The sequence below is a fragment of the Astatotilapia calliptera genome, chromosome 23 (genome assembly GCF_964374335.1).
Source record: "Astatotilapia calliptera chromosome 23, fAstCal68.1, whole genome shotgun sequence".
Classification (NCBI taxonomy): domain Eukaryota; kingdom Metazoa; phylum Chordata; class Actinopteri; order Cichliformes; family Cichlidae; genus Astatotilapia; species Astatotilapia calliptera.
In genome coordinates, this window is record NC_137443.1 from 18,797,057 (window position 1) to 18,808,031 (window position 10,975).

The following is a 10,975-nucleotide window of genomic DNA, read 5'->3' on the forward strand; positions in this document are numbered from 1 at the left end:
CTTTTAGAAAATTTTCCGTTTCCTTGTTAACTTAAGTCGAATGAAGATGTGGTGTGTTGTTTGTATTTTGTAAATTTTGCAAAATGATATAACTGCTCTTTTAATTGCCTGATTTTTTGTATTAATGGGTTATATGTACTTCTAGCTGGAGGTTTAGTTGAAGGTTTCTGTGGATACCATATATGCACATATTGGCACAACGGACCTCGTGTCACAGCTAATGAAACGGAACAGCCCCCCGCCCCCCGCCCCCCCCTGCTACCGGGGGTGTTGGGGCTCAGGTTGATGTTGCCATAACTGAGACACACTCACTAACTTTTAACTAACAGTTTTAGTCTTGTTTTCTGGTGGACTTTAACCAGACTTTGAAGTATGGCTTTCAGATGTATCATTATGATTGCTAAGTGTTGGGTCTAAACTCAGACCCCGCTGTATCCAAGACTTATTCCCATGAAAGAAAAGCAAGGCAACAGTGCTCGATCGATTTCTTGCGCAAGGGAGGCCTCTCGTCTGTGACCAGCACGTTGAAATGACCACACTGGTGGCCTCCTCTCGCCGCCTTTTATTGACAAACTTCAAACAATAGTTTACAAAACACCTCCCCTTGCAACCCCCCTTTGGTTACAAAGACAAGGCACTGTATGTAAATGTATACACTGAGTGTGTGTGTGTGTGTGAGAATGTGTGTGTGTTATGTGAGAATGTGTGTGTGTGTGTGTTGGTCAAAGGGTCATAAAACCTAAAAGCAGGAACAACATCCTTGGTCATAAAGAGGGTAGTCTTCCCCCACACCCAATGTATGGTTTACCAAAGATAACACAGTGAAACCATACAAAGGGTAGGAAGCTCTACCAAACATCAAACAGATCTTCAAGTTAGGATGTATCTACAATAAAACCTCCCCCAGCACAGAGTGGCTGGAGAGGTGGTCAGGATCAAAGGAATGGCTTTGATCCTACTGCTTAAACTAAGACTATACAAATTTAAGAAACACAATGGCGACATTCAACAATTAGACTTAACATTTCCCTCCTTTTTGTCATTGTATACTTAAATTTCAACTTATGCACCCCTTGTTTGACAGTGTCAGTGTAGATTTCATTCATGCACAGTAAACTACATCCTATACATAAGCAAATCAGTATCAACAGTTCAAAAACAGGAATTAATATTTTCAAAAGAAGATGCCACCAAGGACCAGACGGTAACCAAGCTATCCAGTCTTGTGGCGGATCTACTCCTGTCGTGCAATTCATTATGTATTTCTTCAAGTACACAACTGAATGTCAAAGGTCAAACAAGAAGAATCATCATTCTCAAAAATCATATGTCTCTACAATCCAACTGTATACAGACATAGGTATTTAAACGCATCAGTTGACTTTATTGTTTGTCCATATGGCTCTCAGCTAACTTCAAAGCTGCAGCCTGGTCAACACCCTTCTTTATGACTCCTATCAACCCCCCAAATCTTCTCACTGTAGGCATCCTGTGGGGGTTAGAGTCAACTTGTGAATTATCTGCATTTACAACTCTTCTCCTGTCCTGTTGTCACCACAGAAAAAGCTTTGTAAAGGAAATTGGATCAAGCTGTTTTGATCTTCTTGGCTCAAAACCTCAAGTGTTCATGATGTAAATGTAGACAAAAGGCTTCTCTGTTTACATCCTTCTTGCAAAAGACAAAAGAATAAGTGATGTTGCCATGTTCCATGGTTAATCTCCAACTTGGGCTAATCCATTGTCCTTCGTACACATAGGCAATTGGCCTGTTTCCAGTTCGTTTAACTGTATAATGTCCTGCAACAAGTCATATTCTTTGAGTCAGACGAGCAGGTCTGTCTCACCAGAGCAGTTCACCTTCCCAGCTACTGGTGAATCAACCTTCCATTCAGGTTCAGAGCAGTTGAAAAGTTGGCAGTGTTCCTGGATGTGTTGCTAAAGCAACCAAACAAACTGTCTCACTCCAAGTGATGCTATCCGGTTGTGTTCTTAAACTGCCACCAGTAGTTGGTTGAAAACCCATGCGGGTACTGGGTGTGATTTGCTCTGTCCCAATGCGCTCCTGTCATCCCACTCAGGGTCCACAGGCACAAGAAGATGCACAGCACATTCCCAGCCATTCTGATGAGTACCTGTGGCTCAGTTGGTTTCTTCACCGGATTGAGACGAGGGGCCCTGGAGGCTTTCCCCCCCCTTTGTTCCCGGTCTTCCTGCCACTTACTCCGAGCTGGCCTGGATGTGTGTCACCTTCTTGCAGTGCGCTTGATATATCCAAGTGTTCCTTCCGGCAATCTTCACTGCTGTGGTCGTCGTCAGCAGCATCCGATATGGACCTTCCCACCATGGACTGGACCAGCACTTCCTCTCCATGGCCTTATCATCATCCAATCTCCAGACTTCAGGCTCTGCTCCTGCGAAGAAACAGAATCATCTGGCAGATCATTTGTTCTCATGACTACTTTACTTTTAAACATTTTCAAGCATCTAATCTGCTAATATGCTCTCTCTTCTGCTTTTCTATCATCACTACAGAAGACTGGAACTCTAACTCTAACTCTAAATCCTCTAACATGTGTAATCTCAAAGAGTCAGACCATTCTCTGTTGGAGTAATCCTCGTGTACTTATTCTATACAGTCTAACCATGTCCTGCCTGTCTTCCTAAATCCTAACTTTACTGTTCCATTAGTTCTCTCTGCAAAAAAGTTTTTTTTTAAAAGTATTTAATAATCCTAGAGTGAGTATAACGACTGCTCATCTCCCTCCTGTTTGAGACATGGTATAGCCAATGGCTCAAAATAGCAGCAGTCTTATACAAATTATTAGGCAGTACTGGTTTATCACACAGATAAAAAATCATCCTGCAAGCTTGCTCCCTCTGTAAGTCACAACTATTGTCCTGCAGTAGGTGAGTGGGCCTGCATGTCAGCTAATGCTGTACTGATAAAAGGTTAACACCATGTTTAACTAAAGCTGCCTCTTTTGCGATCTTATCTGCAAAAACTTTCCCTAATGCAACCGGATCTTTCCCTCACATGTGTGCTGCACATTTACAAACGGCAATTCCACTGGTTAATAACGCTGCCTCCAGCAGATTTTGCAAGAGTTTGGTGTGTTCTGCAGGTTTCCCTGTTGAGGTTGTCATACCTCGTCTCACTCACTGCACTACAAAGAAATGTACAGTAGCAAATGTATACTGCCTATCAGTGTATATTGTCTCTCTACAGCTTTACACGTTTCCGTTAAAGCTAGCATCTCTGCTGCTCAAGCAAATATGAAACATGCTAGTTGTCCTACATAGATAACTCTCTCTCACTGTCTGCTACAGTAAAACGTGTTCTAGTCTGTCCCTCTGCTGTTGTAAAACTCAAATCATCAACAAACCAAACCTTTCCCTCAACGAGTGGCACATCTATTAAGTCATCCCTCAGCTTACACGTCTTCTCCTCGCGCTCTCTACACTCATGAGAAGTGCCCTCCTCCGTTGGCAAAAAGGGTTGGACAGATTCAGAATTCTGCACCACTTTATGGTAATATGTGTGGTTGTGAGAGTAACAGTAACATTAAAGACAAGTGTCTTGTAGGTGACAGAAATGTAAGTTTAGTCTGCAGTAGTAGACATCTACCTCGTGTGGAACTAACAATTGCAAAAGGTGAAATAAACTATTGAAACATTGTACAGCTTAAGCTGCTGCACATACTGATCTCACGCATGGAGGTAAAGCACGAGCAACTAGAGCTAATCTTTTAGGATAGTAAGTTACTGGCTTCACTTGTGGAAAAAGTGCTGTTAGTTATTTTACAGTCACCTTGCATTTGTGCTGTTCACAGAACCACAAGTCCATCGCTGGACCTCCTCTGCGCTGTCACTTTTTGGAGCTTGGCACGCTCCCTCAGGTTCCATTTTGTGGGCGATCCTCTCAGTCACTCCTTCTCATCATGGCATCTCACGACATCTACAAATTGAAAAAATGACACTCCTCTCGCCACACGGCTTTCGCCATGTGTCAACTCCCCAATGAGACATGTAAAAGAGTGTCGCACAGTCTCCCTAAAACAATCTCCAGGGTTTGTCCCTTGGAGCAGCTTCACTCCAAGCTGTAACCCTGTGTAAAACATTAGTCAGCACTTAAATGTTCAACTTGTTTAACTCCCAGCTCCTGTATCACAGAAGACAAAGTCTTAAATTTAAAACAACTTCACATTTGCAACCAACTATAGATCATGAAAGTAATAAAGTATTCAGCATCACAGAGACAAGTATCATTGCAGGTTTATTCTAAACTCATTAAACTCCTACGTTTTCCCATAATTTATTCCAAATTATTTAACATCTCAATGTTATTCCACATTGTAATCAGTGAACTTCACTTATAGGCCATCAAAGCCTCATCTGAACATGGATGCACCACTTGCATAGGTTTAATACTTGTAAATAAACAGCTAATCACACAAATCACTGCAACAATAATAGTAAACATTGTTTAATGTTACTTCTGGACCCCACCTCTTGACGCATGGACACTCTCATGCGTCAACTCACCAAACCTGGATCCCTGCCTTAAAAACTGGCTCCACCAGGAGCCTGCATACTCACCATCATGGCCTGGAAAACAAGATCTGGAAGTAAAATCAAACTTCACACTTATAAACAAGTATATCACAAGGGTAACAAGCATTCAGCATCAGCAAGACAAGTGTCATGTGCAGGTTTTCTCAAATCATTAAATCACTATTGTTACCATAATTCGCCTCAAACATGGATCATCCCATGTGCTCAGTTAACATTAATGTAATCGGTGACTTCCCTTAAGCAAAGTCACTCCACTCATATATTATTATGGGTCCAAAAGTGGCCAGCAAATGAGCCCATAATAAACTATTCCATAAATATCGTAATCTCTTATTTGTTTTACTCATGTCACTTGTCCACTTCTGCTGAATGCTACATGCACTCTTAAAGAAAACAAAACCTGAAATAAAGAAACAAACATCCACCAGTTGTTCTGCTAAAAACCACATCATCAAATCACATGAAAAACTGCAATGCTGTAAGAAAAAATGCAAATGTTAGCGCTGCGCAGGTGTGTACACACTTTCTCACAGTAACTTCTGTGAGTACCACAAGCCCATGAATAACACACCTCTGATAGATTCACAAACATAAAAATGGCATTTAAAAGGTTAAACCATCACGCAACCTCAGATGTTGCTATCATCTTTCTGCTCCTGTAACAGAGACACACACAGAGATACATCCACACCTTTGTCAAGCGGGGGTTGACTTCACACAATGGTGTTAAGTCAGTCAGTCAGTTCCCCATTTATTTTAAAATTCTTACTCATTCACTCAGTGATTCCTTCTTTAGCTAATTGTGGAAATTATCGTCGCATCCGTTTCCACGCTCAGCAAAACAACGTCATTTCAAAAAGAAAAATAATTTAGACTGGATTTCCTCGTTGAATCCTTTTGGACAGGAACTTGTTTCCTGATTGTCCCAAATAAGAGCCCATTTTAATTTTGGAGAAGCTCACTTTGCAACAGTTTTCTCGACGACGCTTCGATTCTAATCGTGCAGATCTGCTCAACAGAGATCATCAAACAAAACTTTCAGTGCACCATGAAAGTAACAAAATAAAAGAAAGAAAATAAAAGAAATCAAAGAAAATAATGGAAAGAAAGGCCTTGTTTAAGTCATGACACGTGTTCTTCATGCCAGGGGGATAAATCGTAACAACCCAATTGGCAGGTTCAACTTTAGTAATAAAGACAAATCAAACAGCCAGTTTAATCTCAAACATTCATCCAATCAGCCATACACACAACATACAGCATAACCCTGTTGTCTTAGCACATAATACGTTTTAGTTCTCATGTAACTAAATGTGTGCCATGGTAAAACTTCTTCACACACCAGAAACTCACAATCAGCTCACTCAACTCACTCATTTAAGACCTCTCATCAGCATTCTGTTTCCTCCTCTATGATGCAACCATCTGTCCTCCTATAATATTCAGTCCACTAGTCTATGTATCACTTTCATCTTACTAGTGACTTGGACAAGATGACAAACAGAATCTCATGCTTAAGATGCTGTCTGGTCTCATGAGTATCATTGTATGTGTATATGCATGTGGGGTTAGTATAGTTAATGCATTTTCAGTATGTTTTTGTGTTCATCTCTCACCACACTTCCATTATTCTCATCACTGCTTAAAACAACACACATCTCTCTCTGTTTTTTTTCTTTAACTGTACTTTTCTCCAAAACAGAAAATAGCATTACAGCTGTTTCAGACTGAGAAACACCAAACACTCTTCGTGCCATCATTCATCCACACAACTATTTTATTTCTTTTTGTCCACTGGGCAGGTGACCTGCAGAATCACGTCTGCCCCAGCTGGATACCTTTCACACACACCATGACGTCAGACACTCTCACACTCGCGGAATTGATCAGGAGAAAAACTTTCTTCATCTTTTCTGTCTCCTCTCTTGCCTAGTCTGTCTTGGACTCAATGCTGCTCCTAATATGCCTCTAATCTCTCCTCCACTTCTACCTCTGCTCTCTCACGCTCTTCTCTGACTCTACTTTCTGCTAACATTCTTGCTCTTCCTAATGCTTTTCTACGGTGTTGTTCTAGAGTAGTTGCAGTGGATTGAGCTGTAGTTTCATCCTCAGGTTTCACAACTACTTCTTGCAATATTGCTCTTTTAACATTCTGTGCTTCTCTCCTCCTCTGAGCCTGCTCCAGCCACAACTTAGCAACTGCTAACTGCAATTCCTTCCTCTGCTTCGCTTTACCTGTTTTACCTGCTACACTTACAGATATTCTTTCTACCAGCATTTTACACTTAACTTCCACTAATGTCCCTTCAAATCCACATTTCTTATACCAACAACCTACATACTGCGTGCTGCCTGGTAAAACTTTCTGCATAAATTTTACATCTCCTTCTAAGGCAGACTTACACATTTTATTCTCCATTACAAGACAACAATCAGCCACACTCACGCAGACCACGTCTGGCCCGCACACACACAACATAGGCCTATCGCTTGCGTCTGCACGCACAGCCTGCGCTCTCTGTTGAAAACTCTCAAACGCCCCATATGGCGGAGAATTCAACCTTCGGACACTCTCCAACGCCCCAAATGGCGGAGATTCCGGACTCTGAACCTAGGTTCTCTCCACGCCCCAAATGGCGGAGAACTCTCTACGCCCCAAACGGCGGAGAAGCCTGCGTCTCTCTCACGCGGCTAGCGCGCTCCCGGACTCACGTTTAACGCACAGCCCGTAGCCGCTCTCTATTGTTTTGGGTCCACGTGCGCTCTCGTGACCAGCGCTCCCCGGGACTCAAACGTTTCACGCAGAATCACGGTGACGCGTTTCTAGGATCCCACATTCATTCACGCGGTTATAGAGACGCTCTCTAAGGCCTTCTGTACTCACTGTTTGTTTACGTTCATGGGAAGAGTCTCTGGATCCCGTCAATCGTCATCCATCCCGAGGGGAGGTCAGGCGCAAACTTCCCGGCCTGGTGGCAAGCCAAAAACACCAGGGCTTTACGTCAATCATCCCAGACGTTGCGGTGGCGTCCTCTTCCTCTCCTCGGTGGATGCAATGTGTTAGGATCCGGCTCGAAGGACCAAATAAATGTTGGGTCTAAACTCAGACCCCGCTGTATCCAAGACTTATTCCCATGAAAGAAAAGCAAGGCAACAGTGCTCGATCGATTTCTTGCGCAAGGGAGGCCTCTCGTCTGTGACCAGCACGTTGAAATGACCACACTGGTGGCCTCCTCTCGCCGCCTTTTATTGACAAACTTCAAACAATAGTTTACAAAACACCTCCCCTTGCAACCCCCCTTTGGTTACAAAGACAAGGCACTGTATGTAAATGTATACACTGAGTGTGTGTGTGTGTGTGAGAATGTGTGTGTGTTATGTGAGAATGTGTGTGTGTGTGTGTTGGTCAAAGGGTCATAAAACCTAAAAGCAGGAACAACATCCTTGGTCATAAAGAGGGTAGTCTTCCCCCACACCCAATGTATGGTTTACCAAAGATAACACAGTGAAACCATACAAAGGGTAGGAAGCTCTACCAAACATCAAACAGATCTTCAAGTTAGGATGTATCTACAATAAAACCTCCCCCAGCACAGAGTGGCTGGAGAGGTGGTCAGGATCAAAGGAATGGCTTTGATCCTACTGCTTAAACTAAGACTATACAAATTTAAGAAACACAATGGCGACATTCAACAATTAGACTTAACACTAAGAAAAGCAAGAAAACTGTATAAGCATTCAGACTGTTTATTTCATGCTAGCATAGTGAAAATGTAATTGGTATTAACTGAAGAACATCTATGCGCACTTGAATGTTTTTCTGTGAGTCAAGAAGTCAAAATCAAGTGGAGCGAATGAGTTTTAAAGCAACCACAAAGACTCTTCACCCAATAATGCTCTTAACTGAATAATAACAGATGTGCAGTTTTGCCTCCTGGACACTACACTCAGTGGAAAAGATGAAACACTCCAGAAATCCTTTTACAGTGAAAACATGTTTAATCAGAGTTTTTATGTGATCACATTATCAGTTTTTAAAGAGCTCTGAGACAATCAATTCTAGTGTTAGCACTGCAACTAGTGAGACAATAAGCAAGAGATTTCAATAGAAATTACTTCTGGGAATTACCCAGAAGTCCCCTGTTTGGCCTCAGAACAAGCTGTTCCTGGAAAGATGGAGGGCAACAGGGCAGGTGAGTGTTTCCAGGTGACTCCTTGAGAATGTTGTCACCAGCAGCAACACATTTTCCCAGTGTAGGTCTGAGAATGTTAGAATCAGTTTTCAGTCCTCTGCCTCATGTGGAACTAATCTGCTCTCAGAAACCAGGATCAAATTCCAGGGTTAGTCCATGAACTGCCTCATGTGTCCTCTGCAGTTTGTCTTCTTACTGAGACCTAACAGAAAAAGACTAAGGAAGTAGAAACATTTAGCGTTATATAAGTCTCTAAACAACTCTAATGCTCACCTGATCTCTGAGCTCATTAACGCTTTAGAGCCGATCGGAGCGGGCACGCTCTGTTTTGCGTAACTATTTTTAAATCCCGGTAGCACTGCAACCACGTAAGCTAGCGCAAAAATTTTTTTTGCATATGAAACCGGAGGAGTTGTACTTACATCTTATGCCATCAGCTTGTCCTAGGTCACGGTTTCCTTCCACATAAAGCTTTGCAAAAACTGCATAAAAAGCGCTTGCAGGAACAAAAACATAATATTCCAGAAACACGCTTTGCCGATCCGATCAGCTGTTCATAACACTTCCTACGTTGTAATAGACGTCAGCGCGAACTTTTGCATTTCCGCCATTACCTGCCCGAAACCGGAAGTGACGTCATTTTCGTGGAAATGTAGTCTTTTTTACCATCAGGGCCTCAGGGCCTATACTGGTCTTTTTAAAAGTTATCTTTGACTTTATGACTTTCTGTGTCGTTTCTGGGATGCTTAGGACTCATATTGCACTGCTGGAAATAGTTTATTTTGATGCATATGCTGCCATTTTGCAAATTTGCAGTATAATATTTATTTTCGTTTTTCCTGCAGTGTATAAAAATTGGTGTATTTCAAAAATAAAACTATGAAGACACTCAAAATAAGTTTCCTGTGGTAGGAAACTATTTTGTGCAACTTTTTTGTATTTACAGTTTTGAGGGATAAGCCTCTTAAATTTCTCTAACTAGAAATATATGTTAAAAAAGCAAAAATGATTTTCAATTTTTTTGTAGTTTATTGCACTTTTTTGCAATTTATGTAATTACTATGCACTTAATGAATACATATTATTAAAATCTGGGCTATAATGGTTGTATTGATGTATAGCAACTTGAAATGCTCCCAAAAATGGCTCCACAGCAAGTAAAAATATAATATAAGCTCTGGCGGACTTGGTTCTATGGTAGGTCTTAAAGGGTTAAAGATTTTCCTGATGAGTGTGGTCTCAGTTGCTAGTTTCAAATATTATTAAATAAAACATGTTTATTTAGAAAAGTATGGTCAAAGAAGGTCCAGAATTCACTCATTACATGTAGTTTCAAAAAGCTTTAGTGAAGTCCCATTTAAAAGCCTAAGTTAATGGGTGACATGATGATGGATAAATCTGCTTTACGTGCAGTCTACAGTTTTCCTCTGAAGCTGCAAAGTAAGGGAAAACCAAAGATAGGAATCAAAGGAGCTTGCAAAGAAAAGCATCTGGACTTCTTTAAGTTACTTGAAGACGTTTCACCTCTCATCCGAGAAGCTTCTTCAGTTCTAAGGTCAAATGGTCCACCTCTCCACCATTTGACCTTAGAACTGAAGAAGCTTCTCGGATGAGAGGTGAAACGTCTTCAAGTAACTTAAAGAAGTCCAGATGCTTTTCTTTGCAAGCTCCTTTGACTACGATGACCTGGATGACTGAGAACCTTCACAGACACAAAGATAGGAATGATATTATTTAAAAGCAACATGACTCTCATAATATGGATATTTGCACTGACTGGGAGTTAATTTTTTTATAGCTTTGTTTACAATGTAATTATGATAATAGGCTTAACTAATTAAATCTCTTTTGGTCCATAAAAATATCACAAAATAGTGGGTTTTGAGGCATTAAGAGAAAAAGTCTATTTGGCAAAAACTGCAGGTAAAACAGAAAAATAACATGTCATGATCTTCAAATGGAAATTTTGGCATTCAAATGCGCTTTTCATGGAAGTAGTAATAAGATGGCACTAGTCCAATATGGCGGCCAACCAAACCGGTTAGACAACCTGTTTGACCGGTTTCGTGTGTGTGCGCATGCGCATTCAGGTGTGCTCAGGGTATGCGAGTTCATGTGTGGAAACACACAGGGTGTCAGAGAGGTTATATGAGTTTATGTTTTTTTAACTGGGTTTTAATTTAAACAAACCATAGGGTTTTTAATTAAAC

At 41.2% G+C, this 10,975-nt stretch overlaps 1 long non-coding RNA gene across 1 annotated transcript; it reads right to left on the minus strand.

The window, feature by feature from the left end:
* Positions 1–480: 480 nt before the first annotated feature.
* On the minus strand, positions 481–8,282 carry LOC113013708 (uncharacterized). Its single transcript, XR_013905122.1, has 2 exons — positions 7,457–8,282; positions 481–3,955 (listed from the first exon to the last, which is right to left on the minus strand). It is a non-coding gene; the product is annotated as an uncharacterized LOC113013708 (long non-coding RNA).
* Between the last annotated feature and the right edge of the window lie 2,693 nt (positions 8,283–10,975).